Below are 16,387 nucleotides of genomic sequence, written 5' to 3' on the forward strand. Positions count from 1 at the left end.
TAAAAATACTGTCGAGTGAAACTGATTGCTCTGAAGCGCATCTATTTATATAGAAGTAGCGTGCAATCAGTCATAGGAAAAATATGTCTTATTAGGTTTACGAATTTTTCAGCAATTGTGTCACCACAATACCAACTGTGACAGGCACATGGAGTACATATTGTATAGGTAGACAAAAATAAAACTTTGCAATTCCACCTGATTCTCAATAAGTTTCATATTCACAACTATGTTATGATTTCTAGAGAAAATCGCAAAATAATGTAACAACTGTTTTGCAAAAAACTTTCTGGAAAATTTTTATATGAATTGCTGAAAAAAAAAAAACATGGGCAAGTTTCTGAAGCAATCCCTACTAAAATACCTGAATTTGATCCTTTTTCCTTCTGAATTCCTTGGAGTGCTGAAGCAGTCCCGGAGAATTTTCAGAAGGAATTCCCGAATTTTTAAATAGATTTCAAAAGTAATCACTCAATTGGCAGTTTGAAGAAGAATCTATGTTGTGCAAATATTCTTTTTGCTTCCTCGGTGTTGGTTGTAACATTTTCTCAGCTTGATTCGGAGAAGAAAAATTTGGATAACCAGAGGGGAATGGCATTTTTGTAATACGCAATTTACAAACTCAAGACGATGAATATGATTGAGATTGATGAGCTCGTTAGTCAACTCTACCATTTTCCAGGATTCTTTCAATGAATGGCTGTGTATGTGTAGACTAGACTAGACTAGACTAGACTAGACTAGACTAGACTAGACTAGACTAGACTAGACTAGATTTCAGAAGTAATCACTCTATTAATCCCTGAAGAAATTGGCAAATAACAAAAAAAATCTCTGACCAAATTCTTGTGTAAATCTCTGGAGGGATTCTTGAAAGAATCCGTTGAGGAATATCTGAAGAAACTCCTCGGAGCACCCTTGATGGATTTGTTATAAAATATCTTCAGAAATTTTAGAAGAATTCGTTAGAAAATCTTTTAAGTAATGAACTCGAACATAAATTTCTAATGGTACCTTTGAGAGCAGGGATGGCATGCTCATCAGTGTGTGTGCAAGTGTGCGCGGTTTTAATATGAAAATGAGCTACATTGTGCACATTTTCAGTACGGAATTTCGTCTCTGTTTGTGAGAAATCTTAGAGTTCAAATTTTTAGAAAATACGTGTAGGGATATGATAGAATATTCAGAAGGGAATCTTTCTATGAATTTAGACAGAAATTTCTGGTGGAACCGCCGAAAAAAAAAAATCATCCAAAAAGGAAAGGAAAGGAAGGAGTTCGTGATGGAATACCTGTATGAATTCCTAAAGTAATCCCCCGAAAAATTTCAGTAGAAACTGCTAGATAAATTTCTAAAATAAATCTCTAAATAAATTTGTAAAGGAATTCTTGTAGAATTTCCTGATGAATCCCTGGAGAAATTTCTGAAGGATTCCATGTACATAAAATTATTACTGAAGGAATTTCTGATAAAAATCTTATGAAATTGTATGAGGTTATGAAGGAATTCCTGCAGTAATTTCAGAAAAAATCCGTTAAAGAATCCCTAGAGAGTTTCTAAAGGAATCTATAAAGCAATTTTAGAATATATTTATGAAAAATTTTCTTTCGAAATGCCAGGAGAAGTTTTTGGGAAAATTGCGTGGTAATCCATTTTAGTTTTCTAAGGAAGAAATGTTTGAGGAAATGTTTCCTTTCAGAACAGGGAAATGTGGAGAAATGTCTGAACTAATTTGAAATTAATCCGTGAAGAAACCTTCAATGGAATTTGTAAAGGACTTTTCGAAATAGCAACTGGAGGAGTTTTTAAAGGAATTCATGGAATAATTTCTCGAACTTACTGAGGAAGTCTATGGAAGATGTCTTAAAAATCCTAGGAGATTTTTTTGGACAGTGGATTTTTTAAAGAATACTTCGAATAATTTCTTGGAAGAATTTATAAAATAAGTCTTGGAGAAACTTGCAAAGCAATTCTTACAGGAACAACCCATACAATACTTTCTAAAAAACATCTGAGGAAATTCCTGGAGGATATTCTTAAGAAACCCATAACTGGGTTTATAATGAAATTTTTGAAGAAATTTCTGGAGAGATCTTAAAAAGATTTCCTCAGAAAATAGAACTATTTTCTCTATAAATCTCTCCTTTAAGTCTCTCTGGAAGAGTTTCTGAAAAAATCTTAACTATTTATTCTTTATCCGTGAAGGAATGGCGGAATAAAATGCTGAAAGATTTTCTAAAGAAATTTTCCATATCAGTTTGAAAAAATAATCTGGAATTGCCCAGCAGAAATTTTTGAAGAAATACAGCGAGCAATTTCTGATGCAATCCATGACAGATTTTTTAAAAGAACTTCATGATTAATTTCTGAATCAATCCCTGAAAAAAAAACAATTCCAAATGAATCCTACATAGAGGAATTTTAGAAATCTGTCTAATGTCTATGGTTTAAACAAATTAAAAAAAATCATCTTCATTCCCATTTGGGAAATAGCTGACTCCTGATTCCTGGAACATTAGGGTTGGCGGCCGATTTGTTCAAAACATCTGGATTAGTATCTAACATACTTGTTCTTCAAAATCATAAAGAATAAGTCTGTTTTTTATAGTAAGAATGCGAGAAAAAATATCAGGTGTCAGTTGACGAGCAGAGAGTTTCCTCTGAATGCCACCCAAACGTGACTTGGTACATCCGGAATCAGATAATGCCACCATCACTCAAACAATGCGTTTGATTCATTTTGACCTGATTTGACCCACGTTTTTCCTCCCCTAATGGGGAAATTAAGCCACTGCGTCCAATAAGTTGAACTTTTGTGGCCTAATTTGACCCATATAACCCCTTCAATAACTCAAACCCCAAGGGCCAAAATACCATTTTGATATGTTTCCATATAAATAGTCAAATATCGAACTCCTTGACACCTATGGGGGGAGGGGTCGGTGAATCGCTGGTCTCTCATAAAGTAGGTGTCATGTCATCCCATTCCTTCCTATCCTTGTAAGGGGCTGTTCATAAACCACGTAGACCAAATTTTGGACATCTCAGACCCCCCCTCCCCCCTCGGAGACTTTCGTCCATACAAAAATTTTGAAATTTTTATGGAGCGTAGATTTTGGTCAGACCCCTTCCCTCCCTCTCAAAAAGTCTACGTGGTTTATGAATGGTCCCTAACGGAGAAGATGGGTGTGGCCAGCAATGGAAGATTTCATGTCTTTTTTTTTACTTCCACCTCTGATTGGATAGCAGATAGCTGTTCCTATTGAAATAGCACTTTATAAGTAATTAAAATTGAAGTACCGTGGAGGGCCCATATTCTGCGCACCTAAGACTTTTTAAATTTCAATCAGCTGTAATAAATTCTAAATGAAACCGCTTTGGCTGAATTTTTGACCGCGCATAGCTATAAGCCATGTAATTAAGAGAAACATATATTTTTCATTCAAAACAAGCAATTTTTATGTAAAATCATGGAATTTCTAAAATGTGTCAATGTTCCTAATCCTGCGCACATGAAAAAAATTCTAAAAAGATTACATATTGTAATTTAAACATGATTCATAGACCAAATTCAATTGCATTCTTCATTTTCAACTTTCATAAGACATTACGACCGTACTGGAACTTTGCTTGTTCCCAACATTGATACTACCAACTTTGATTACTAAGCAAAGTAAATTTTAATCATGTTATACAAAAGAATTTGGTAGCATTACAGAATACTACTTTTAAGTTATCCGCATAATATGCACACTCATTACATTTTAGTAAAATTTACGTTCATTTCTAAAAGCAATATAAACTCTTACGCTATGAAAAGGTGGCACAATCTTTGCTTGCAAACTTAGACTTCTTTCTTGTTAAACTCCAGGGTTTCCTCTGTTTAAGCAAATTCCATGTAAACTCACATCATATGTCCCGTTTGACGTATGCATGCGTGGATACATTGAGTTTCGCCCGGGGTTAATGGCAAATGTTTGAAACGAGTGGTTAATCCGGTCGAACTATCGGATCAAAAATGCAAGAAGCGTAAATAAGCCTTTAAAGATTATAAACTTATTTTTTGAAACGTAATTACATTCGCCGGATTGCTTGAAACATAGAATATGGTAGTTATAACTGTAGTGGCATTTATATGATGTTTGTTTACTAATTTAGTGGGAAAATGTCTGCGCAGAATTAGGACCACTGTTTAATACCGGTTCCTAATTCTGCGCACCTAAGAAGAACAAGAACACGAAGAAAAGAAGAAGAAAACTCAATTGTTTTTTGCCGATTCTGATTCCTCGAAGACAGCAGTACAGAATGCGCATGGAGAAGTAGACATTATATTTATTATATATGTCGCAAAAAGTTTCAGCTGATGAGGCAACTTTTTAGCAGCTTCGCTAACGGACACAGATTTCAGGTGATTTCCAGCACTTGCAACACCATTTTACTTTTTTACAAAATAATGGTAATTAGTTTGAAACATTTTTTCTTCACAAACTTTTTCATTACTATAGAAACAATATTCAAAAAATATATTTGAAGCTAATGTAGTTTATTGCATTGTGAACTGGACTGCGACAGAGTGCGGAATCTTAAATAAAAGTGCGATATTGCATCAAATCGTTCCGGTGTCTTCACCGCACTTATTCATCATGAGCTAATGAATAAGTGCGGTGAAGACACCGAAACGATCTGACACCAAATCGCACTTTTATTTGAGATTCCGCACTTCCTCGTCGAACTTTTAACTGCGCAATGCGCAATATTGAGCTAGCGTCCATGATCTTGTCGTATATTAGAGAAAGTGCGCCGAATTAGGGACTGCGCAGAATTAGGGCCGGTCACGGTATTAAAGTTTTGACATAACGTTTTTCAGTATGCAATCTACGAATTACTCCGTTACCACGCAACGCAACGCAATAAATAGAGATTTAGCCAAATCTGGATTGAAAAATAAAGTCACGGTGATTTTTTAAAGTTAAACTTCTTACTAGGACCGAAACGGGTTAAATATTTTCACGGTACCAGCTATTCCGATGTTCCTTTAGGATATAACTAGATATAAATCTTCCATCTGACTTTGCAATCACGCTCTGTTTTGATGCTGACGCAACAAATGTATCCCACAATGACAAGAATGGCTTTTTCATTGTAAAAACCATCCCCCAGCAAAGCCCCGCATAGTACTGTGTATGGCATCGATATGTTCCCTTTTTTCCCTTGTGGGCTTCGCCAAAGCCCACCGAAACACAAAAGCCGCTTGTCAAACTGCTTAATTTAAGAATTCACTTCCGGAACACAATAAATGATCAAGTCAGCAAATTTTATGGCTTTGCCTCGACCACCGACACCGTCGCCGAGGTTGGAGGCAATCCCACCACCACACCGGCCGCCGTCCCGTTGGAGGACATGGGCGGGGTGCAGCTTTTGTTCGGAACCTACCTTGGAGGTATGTGGCATTTTAGTTGGCAACATATCGTGTCCGGATCGAATGGCTCTGGGTATCCTACACCACCGCGCGCCGCCAGCTGTGTGGAAGCCTTGGCACAGGAGCAAGCAAGCTCGGCTTGGCTGGGCCTGCCTTGCGGTACAAGCTGAACCTAGAGCAGAGCGAGCACTCAGATCGTTTGATAGAGTGTTCTCTGTAAGAAGAACGGGCGAAAAAATAAAATTCCAGTTCCGGCACTGTGGAAAAGCTTTTAAACGTGATACATTTTGCAAGCCATCACCTTCTGTATATTTGTTAGATTCTAGGTGAGTATGGCAGAAACACTACCCGCGCTGGTTGCGCTTTTCGTTTGGAGCAGGGGTTGCCAAACCATTTGTTTGTTATTTAGGATGCTAGTACACAGGGTAATTTAAATTTGTCCAAAAAGAAACCAATGCTCAAACATCTTGTTTGACTCAATCGAATTTTCATTAGTGCCAAACAGATGTTGTTTCTTTCTTGCAGGATTTGTGCCACGGATGCTTCCGGATACTCCCGGTAAATGTTTCTCCCGGAGTTTTTCTAGGTGACCCGATTTTATCTCGAGAGTTCACCTTGCAGTCATTCAGGAGTTTCTCTAAGAGGCCCTTCCAGGATTTCTACCGGAGTTGCGTTCGGGGTTTTGCCCGAGTTTTTCCCGGAATTGCTCCCTGAGTTCCTCCTGAAGTTTTTTCAGGATTTCTCAGGGGATTTCTGTGGGATTCTCATAAAGGTTGACAGCCAAAAATATAAAAGTTTGAACAGCCCAGGAGAGAAAAAATACAAAAATGCTCAAAACTAAGGCGGGTTAGGTTGGGACTAGGTTGGGAAATATCCCCAAAATGATTGACCTTTTCCTCTAGACGAAACCATCCAAAAACACATCAATGCATCCAAATGTTCCGTGACTCCAACAAGTGTAACCCCCTGATCTGGATTTTTATTCTTCCAAATCGCGCAGAAACAGGCGGCACTACCGAAAAGAGGGTTTTGCAGGAAACGAGCCGCTAATGCACAACGGTAGAAAATCTCATGTTCACTGTGCTTGCATGCTACTGCTGCTACTGCTGTTGCTGCTGTCGTTTGGTTTAGTCATGTGCGGGGAGATGTTTGGCGTCCCTCCGAGGGGAATATAAATATTTCAACTACATGGTTTTCCATCTGCATTTCCAGATCGCGAATGGAAAAGCACTCCTCTGGCTCGGATGCTTTTTCCCCTGCCTCCACCGGCACATACTGGGGAATGCAAAGCTCCTGCCAAGGGGGGGAAGGGTGAACACAACGGACTGAGGTTTGCCCCAGCTCGCTCGTGTAAGAGCATTGGGGAAATCGGATTTAGTGCGGTGGCAGCGCGGCGGCGGCGGTCGGTGATACCCATACATGGGAGTCGGACGCGGGTGAATTCCACCGGGGTATCGAGTGACAAAGCGGTGTAAATGTGAAAATCGGATGAATATCTGCCACGAGAGCAGAGATTTTGCGGGATAGCGAAGCACAATCGGGACCCGAGTTTGTAGGTTAGGTATTGTGGCTTTTTGAAATCGCTATCCTATTTACGGGTTCTCGTTTGTTGGAAGCTGCGGATGTGTATGCACATTTTTAGGGTACGAAAGTGATTCTGGACTAAAGTACAGCATGTTGTAATATTAGGTACATTATATATTTTGTTATTCTTTTAAGTCATACTGTGCCTGATAAATTGCGCTAAACTAAATCCAAAATATAGTACTACATCAATGAGCCGAACCAACATGACCCTAACCATGACTATAGACTGCTTTTCTTGATATAGTTGTTTTTTCATACCCTGTTGGGGAAATTAAGCCACTGCGTCCAGTAAGCTGAACTTTTGTGGCATGCCCCGTTTTGATATTCGCATCTAGCTAACTAATGACCATGTGTCAAGTAGTCAGCTTCTGCCACGACGCGTCGTCTCCCAGTCAGGTGAAATGGAATTTATAAACTCCAACACCTTCCCAGGTTGTGCAGACCAGATCTCACTGGGTTGCAAGCAACCACTATTTAGACATCTTTGCCTGCGCGTGTATAAAGCACTACAACTGCAAAGCAGATGTTCCGAGGTTTCACGTTCCGTATTATAGAAGCGACAGATATCACTTTGAATCTGGAAAATATTTTTCATGTGATACCTGCTCGGGCAGTGTCCAGTTACTAGGCCAGTGTATCAACATAGAGCTCTCTTGTTGAGCTGTAAGAGCTTTTTGGTTTTATAAGCATTTGGTGTTATAAATGAGGGGGTTAGAAGCAAAGGGGTGTAAGCGACAAAAACTCATTTTCGAGTAAATGAGGTTTAAAGTTTTTGACCAATTTTTCATCCCATACAAAATGTATGGAGTTTCAAAATCAACCCAATTTTCTCTGATTTATTGTAATTTATCCAATCATCGTAGAAACAATTTTAAAAAAGTTCCTGAAAGCTTGAAATCTGAAGAATTTTATGAATGTTCTGCTCAAAATCGACAAAATGGTCATTTATACCCCTTTGATTCTGGTCCCCTCAAATCATTTGACTGAATGCAATTTTTGACATCGATCCAATTGTATGTCGCCCTCTGCTCAGCCCAGCATTTCAGGTAAAATGGAACCACTTTTAGCAAGCTCGTCTGCCATTTCATTCCCAGTATAAGTTAACTGAGTTACCTTGGCACAACCTGCGCAGTGAAAGAAATCATTCCCAGACAAGCTTTGAAGTGTATTTGTAAGCATACAATGCTTTTAGTGCTGCTTGACTGTCTGAAAAAATACAAATATTTGCATATCTGTAATTTCTCTCAAAGTAGATATTTGTACATTTCTAAATAGCAAGAATCTCTTCTTGGTACACTGCAGTATAGTATCCCTTCGCCACCGATATTTGTATGCCAGGGCCGTAGATTCCCGCTCCCGTTTTTATTCCAACTTTTGAGCCATCTGTATAGAATTTGATTGACCCTTGACGAACAGTGGGGGCTCCAACTTTCCAATCTGCGCGAGTTTTTTCATGCAACTTGTAGGGGACACCATGGTTCTCCACAGGTTTCATAAGTCTTTAGTCATTTTCATTACTGGCCTAAATGGGAGGGGTGGTGAAATGCTCAGGTGACCTACAATATCACCTGGCTTAAACTTTTCAACTCGTTAAGGTCTCAGCAATTCCTTTTCTGCTACTAATTGCACGTACTCGTGCAAAGGTAGCAGATTGAGAATTGCATCTAAAGCTTTTGATGGAGTGCTTCGCATCGCTCCTGTAGCAGCAATGGACGCGAGACGTTGAATTTTCGCAAGCCTTGATTACGTGGTATCCTTTTTTGTTTTTGGCCACCAGACACACGAAGCATACGTCACATGATGGGCTTGGTGGTCTAGTGGCTACCGCTTCTGATTCGTATGCAGAAGGTCATGGGTTCAATCCCTGGCCCGTCCTTTTCATCCTACTTTGTATCTTTCTATCCACTTTCTCTCGCTCTCTCTTCTCTACATATACGACTCATGTATATTCATATGTTCATAGCCATCGCTAGAACCAGAAACGAATTGAAAAAAAGTCGTTTCCCTCCCTTCCAACTTCCACTCACAGCACAGTATATATAACGCCTATAAGTTATGCATCCAAAGCGTGCTGTGCCGCTTGACCTTATTCACCTTATTCACCACATAATAATCTAACACGAACACTATAAATAACCCTATCCATGGATCGCATCACCGACCCAACGGTGACTCCCAGATCTCCCATCCTTTCCGTCTAACAAATACCCCAGTCCGTGCGGGTTATGGGGACGCAGAGTGCTCTCGGTCTCTAGTAGAAACAACCAGTACACTCTAACATTCCTTTCCCTTCCCAGCTGACTATAAGGACTTGGCCGGCGCTGTTATTGATCAAATATGCATGAGCTGCTAAAATTGCACTTTGAGAATAAGTGGAATGTCCCAGCCCCTTATTCAGTTGGATCTCAGTGCAACTGGTACCAGTTCAGATCAATCACGGAGGAGCAACCATTGACTTGTATAGTCAGAATTGATCGTTTTTGATCGATCGATCGAACCAGACACACGAAGCATACGTCACTTTTGGGCGAATTATGGCAGTCCCACTTTCTGCCAATAGTTTTGGAGCACAAACCAAAACGCACTTGTTGCCTTACCGATCACGGATTCAATTTGAGCATTCCAGTTCAGTTTGACATCCAGAATCAAACCTAAGTATTTGACTCAATCACTAGGATGAATTTGTACTCCTCCAAGCCGAAAAGCTCTTAGGTTGATCTTCCTTCTCCTAGTGAAAGGGACAATTACGACTTTTGACGGGTTGATGCTAAGTCCCTCCTCAATACACCATGAATGTGTATAGTTTAGTGCCCTTTGCATTCCCTTTCGTCATATTTTTCTCTCACTATAATGACTATCGTCTGCAAACCCACAACTTCGAAACCTTGAGCCTTCTAAATAAAACATCTATAGGGTTCCTTTATTGTTTGTTCGTGATATGGCACCCAATGCACAATGCACAGTGGTCCACGAACCAGATTTACTAGGAAAGATGCATTCAACGCCTTCAAATGAGTTTTAAGGCAAATATGGTCTTCTTCAAAGTTGTCCCTAATAATAAGGTCCTCTTTTCAATATACATAAAAATTAGGGTGATCCATATTTTCAAAGAAATTTGTAACCAAACTTTTTTATTTGCAAGAATAACTGTATACATTCTTTGAGAAAGTTGTAGATCTACCAATTTTGAGCAAGTTTACCGAAGACACTTTTTATGGGCAAAAGGTTATTGCAACCATAACAAATTACAAATGCTCCATGGAAAATCAAAAAGCGCTCCATAAAGAATGAACATATGTTCCATGAAAATGTGCAATGTTACCCATAAATAATTGAAAACGTTGCACACTTTATAAAAAATGTACCGGTAAAACTCAAAATTTTCTCAATAACAGTGAAATATAGCACCAATCAATAACACTGAAACGCTCCACAATAAAATACAAATGCTCCATAGAAAAATGCAAACACTTCATAAAATATTAAAATTGTACTCATAGAAAATTAAATATTGCTCCATACAAAAATTAAATTGCACCCTAAAAAAATGAAATTGCACCATAGAAAATGGACAAATGCTCCATAAGTATTACCAAACTGCACCACATAAAATACAATTTGCTCCATAAAATATTGAAAATTCTCCATAACTTTGAACATTTGCACAATTAAAGCAGTGCAATGTAAAACAATTCAGTCCTGACGAAATGAATTATTAAAATATGCTAACTATGGAGGATTTTCAATTTTTCATGGAGCAATTCATATTTTCTATGGTGCAGTTTGATAATACTTATGGAGAATTCATCTATTTTCTATGATGCAATTTCAATTTTTATGGTGCAATTTAGTTTTTCTATGGAGCAATATTCAGTTTTCTATGGGTACAATTTTATTTTTTATGGAGCATTTGCATTTTTCTATGGAGCATTTGTATTTTATTATGGAGCATTTCAGTATTATTTATTGGTGCAAAATTTCACTTTTATTGAGAAAATTTTATGTTTTGCTGGTACATTTTTTATAAAGTATGGAACTTTTTCAATTATTTATGGGTAACATTGCACATTTTCATGGAACATATGTTCATTCTTTATGGAGCGCTTTTTGATTTTCTATGGAGCGTTTCTATTTGTTTATGGGTGCAATAAATAGGCTGCCCTTTTTATGTTGCTTTAAAATTGACCAATCTAGAGGTATTTTTCTGAATAAGCTTAGGGTGGTTCAAGAACAACCGGTTTTCTGGCGTTAACTTTTTCAGCTTCGATTTTTCATCAAAGTCACTGCATGCATCTTCCTCGTAAATCTGGTTCGTGGACCATTGTGCAATGGTCCACGAAACAGATTTACGAGGAAAGATGCATTCAGCGCCTTAAAATTATTTTCTAGATTAAAATGGTTTTCTACAAAATTGTTCCTAATAATAAGGTCCTCTTTTCAATGTACATAACATTTAGGGTGGTCCATATTTTCAAAGAAATTGGGAACCAAACTTTTTTATTTGCAAGATTTACTCTTTACATTCTTTGGAATAAATGTAGATCTATCAATTTTGAGCAAGTTTGCTGAAGACACTTTTCATGTAGCTTTAAATTTGACCGATCTAGAGGTATTTTTCTTAATAAGCTTAGGGTGGTTCAAGAAAAACCGGTTTTCTGGCGTTAACTTTTTCATTTTCGATTTTTCATCAAAATCGCCCAATAAACACTTGTAGAGCATTTGAAGACGCGTCGTTTCGTGTGCTGAAATGGTCGTTATCTCTTTTGGTTCCAAAGTTACAGGCATTTTTCCTAAAAAATCATAGTTTTTTAAAAAGGTGTTATGACGGGTTCGGGCAAACATAAAAAATATCTTTTGCCCGCATTCAAAAGAAGAAATATTGTTATAAAACAAATCAAAAAATTAGAGGGGTGTTATTTTTGTAACTCAAGTGAAAAATACTTGAAAAGTGCCTATTTTTTGTAGAAAATCATCAATATCTTGATGATGAACGGAATGACGCAGCAACATTCTCAGCGCACGAAAATGTGCATTTTTTAAAGCTCTTAAAGTGGTTCTTATACCACTTTGATGAGAAATTTGAAACAAAAGAGATAAAGCGTTTAAGCTGCTTTGACCAAATTTGGAGCATTTTCCCATAGTTTTCATAGGGTGACGCTAGAACAAATCGTGTTATTGCTTTATCTTTTTTGTTTCAAATTTCTCGTCAAAGTCGCCTAAGAACCACTTTTAGAGCTTCCAAAAACGCACATTGTCGTGCTCTGAGAATGTTGCTACGATATTGATGATTTTCTAGAAAAAATAGGCACTTTTCAAGTATTTTTTTACTTGAGTTACAAAAATAATACCCCTCTAGTTTTTTGATATGTTTTATAACAACATTTCTTCTTTTGAATGCGGACAAAAGATATTTTTTATGTTTGCCTCAACCCGTCACAACACCTTTTTAAAAAACTATGATTTAAAAAAATGCCTGTGTCTTTTGAACCAAAAGAGATAACGACCATCTCAGCACACGAAACGATGCGTCTTCAAATGCTCTATAAGTAAATAAAAAGAAAATCGCGTTAAGTACTGTTCCTTTTAATTCCACTAAGAATTTGCATCCTTTGACAGATACGTATTTCGACCTCAACTGTAAGGTCGTCTTCAGTGTCTTGTACTTGACTCGACGGACGGAGCAGGCTCTATAGTGTTTCTTGTACGACTTTGATGAAAAATCGAAACTGAAAAAGTTAGCGTCAGAAAACCGGTTTTTCTTGAACCACCCTAAGCTTATTCAGAAAAATACCTCTAGATCGGTCAATTTTAAAGCTACATAAAAAGTGTCTTCAGTAAACTTGCTCAAAATTGATAGATCTACAACTTTCTCAAAGAATTTATACAGTTATTCTTGCAAAAAAGTTTGGTTACCAATTTGTTCTAAGACATGGACCACCCTAATATTCATGCTCATTTTAAAGAGGGCCTTATTATTAGGGACAACTTTGTAGAAGACCATATTTGCCTAAAAACTCATTTGAAGGCGTTGAATGCATCTTTCCTCGTAAATCTGGTTTGTGGCCCACTGTGAATGTGGGCCATTGATTGTACTATTTTTTTTTATTTGTCACAATGGTACCCAACGTGGGGCCACAATGGCCGACTTTGGTAAATACTCACGATTTCGAGGGCACAAATCTCTTCGTAAACAAAACCAGCGCACCTGAGCCTCTTATTTTGAGGTAATTACAAGTGAGCAAGGACAGAATAATAAAATGCACTGTTGTTTGAAGCTTGCTTCTTGAGATTTGTGCGTCTCACAGAGGTCCAATTTTGAAAAAAAACCTGACAGAAACTCAATTTCTGAACATGTCTTATATGGAATACAGTATATTGAGCATTCATCCATAATACCAGGAGCACTAAATGGCATTTAAAAAATTAGGAAATATTGATTTTGTATCTTGTTACAGCACTGAAAGTGATGAATTTTTGATAAATAACACAAACAAGTTTAACCACTACAAAAGTCTATTGATATAAGTAATACAATTGCTTTCAAAAGTTTATTTGTAAGTTCTTGTGTATATCAAACATCTGCAATGGAGCAAGAGATCAAAATAACACTTTTGGCTTAAAAATTGACATTACATGTTATTAGTACGAGTTGTCAGCCGACGTTCAATCGGGCCGGTCGTCTTTCGCTCGGTGCGATTTTCGCTGTGGTATCGCTATTCACAATGGCCACCACACGGAAGAACACATTGGTAATCGATTTCAGTGTGCTTCCCGTACGACCGAGTGCGGGGAACATCGCAAAATTCCTCAACGAAAAACTGGAAGTTGATTTATCCCAGAGCGTTCATGATTAACAAAAAATTTAATCATGATTAATCATTGATGATTAAAATTTAAATTTTGGTGATTATTGATTATGATTAATGATTAATTTGATTTTTAGGATGATTAAAGATTATGATTAATGATTGAAATTGGTTTTATCTGTGATTATTGATTATGATTAATGAATAAAAATGGCTCATTGATTAAAAATCATGATTAATCATGATTAATCAATCACAAAAAAACTGGAAATGATTAAACTATATTTATTGTTTAACATGTTTTTGAAGTTTCAAAAGTAAAAGATAACTCTGTCCGGGAAATTTTTGAAAAAACGAATCATAAATTATATTATTAAGAACAGCATTTGAACCAATTAAAATTGGATCATATATTTTATATGATGAATCATTTTTGGTGATGAATGATTAATGATTGATTAATATTTTTTCTTATGATTATGATTACTGATTAATGATTAGATTGCAAAAACAGTGTGATTAAGATTAATGATTAATGATTAAATGAGATTTTTTCATGATTTTGATTAATGATTTTGATTAATCTTAATCATTAATCATTAATCATGATTAAATTTATGATTAATCATTAACGCTCTGATTTATCCTTAGTCAAAAATGTCCAGTTACACTCCACTCGGAATTGTGCTCTCCTGGAGATGCGCAACATAGACAGTCGAACGCATAGCCGCTTCTCATCATCTCAAGCACTCCATGATGGCAGCGGACAAAAAGTTCAATATTCCAGTGTTCATGGAAGACAGTGCAACCAGTGTCCGCATCCATGATCTCCCGCCAGATATACCGAATGAAGTAGTTGCAGATTTTATGAAACGATATGGCAAAGTGAAATCCGTTGCAAGAGAATTGTGGAAGAAACATTTTCCTGGTATACCAAATGGCGTCCGTGTGGTACGGATAGAACTTGACAAACAAATACCATCGTTCATCAGAATTTGCGATGACGTAGCTACAGTGTCTTACCGTACTCAAATTCGTACGTGCCGCCAGTGTGAGAGAAGAGCACACCCAAAACAAAAGTGCAGCGAAAGAACAAGAAGCCCTAGCAGCAAAATCGGCTTTACAATGCGAAGTCCAACAAGCGCAACAAAAGCAGCCTTCAAACGGCGACCTCATATCTAATACGGCCGACAACCACACTCGAATGACTAACACCGCAACCGAAGTGAGTAACCGCGAATCAAACATGAGTGCTGAAAGATTGAACTGCAAAACTGTGAAACGGAATGTTCGTCGACTTTGCTCACCCGAGGTCAACCCAGCGCCGCAGAAAAAAGCAGATCGGAAAGCAGACACTGTCGGAGCAACTACATCGACTGATGCGACTGATGATACTACGATGGCCGAACCTGCAGTTAACATCGTTATAGACGAGGATAGCGATTTGGATTCTGGCCCTGACCCAGCTCCGGATGACGTAAATGGGTGGATAATTAAATGCAATAAGCGAACAAAACGAACTGATAAATTCATAAGAAAGTACTGTAATTAGTTTTTTATTGCCTGACACGAATGCACTGTCATAGTGTAAAGTGTCATAAATAAATAATAATAATAATAATAATGTTATTAGTACGAGAAATTCTTACAGTTCGACTTCAAAGTGTCTTACAAATCGCTCTCCGCTACTCCCCGCGGAGAGATTCCGTTTAAATGCTCGTTTATGTATGCAGAATCGGTTAAAGAAAACTGCAACTGCCAAGAGCTGCCAAAACAATAGCGCCATGATGATACAGGGGATAGACAAAATGATCGGAACAGGCAAAATTTTCACTTTTCAAAAAATGTCCAATTAGCTGTAACTTTTCGAAAAATGCACCAAATATTCTCAAATTTTCTCTGTAAGTTGATCAACTAGTTGTGTATCAGTGGACAAAATTTGGAAAAGATCGGGCTATTCTGCGCGAAGTTATAAACATTTCAGAAAAAGGTAGAATTATCCGATAGCCAACTTTGAGCTGGTATATCTCCGGAGTTAATGAACCGAATGCAATGAAATTTTGTCCATTTATGACTTATATAATGAGCTCTGAAAAACGTTTGACTCAACTTGAAATTGTAAACAATAGAAAAAGTTATAGCGATTTCATTAATTTTATGATTATTTGGTAAATTGGTCTATTTTTAATATGCACCCTATTACTTTTTTAATGAATTTCCGGCTCTGTTGTTACTTTCTTTCAAAACTTTCCTGTATTCAAGACAATCAGAGGGAAATTTAATGAATTATAATTACACCTTGAATTTTGAAACGATGTTGAAATTTAAGAAAATTTGGTATTTTATTAGAAAAATAATCTAATCGTTATAATTTTCTTCCGTGTTAAGAATTTTAGGTTAAGTCAACGGTTTTTCAAAGCTCATTATATAACTCAGAAATGGTCAAATTTTCATTGCATTCGGTTCATTGAATCCGGAGATATAACAGCCCAAAGTTGACTATCGAATAATTATAGCTTTTCCTGGAATCTTTATAACTTCGTGCAGAATACTCCGATATTTTCCAAATTTTGTC

The sequence above is a fragment of the Aedes albopictus genome, chromosome 3 (assembly GCF_035046485.1).
Source record: "Aedes albopictus strain Foshan chromosome 3, AalbF5, whole genome shotgun sequence".
Classification (NCBI taxonomy): domain Eukaryota; kingdom Metazoa; phylum Arthropoda; class Insecta; order Diptera; family Culicidae; genus Aedes; species Aedes albopictus.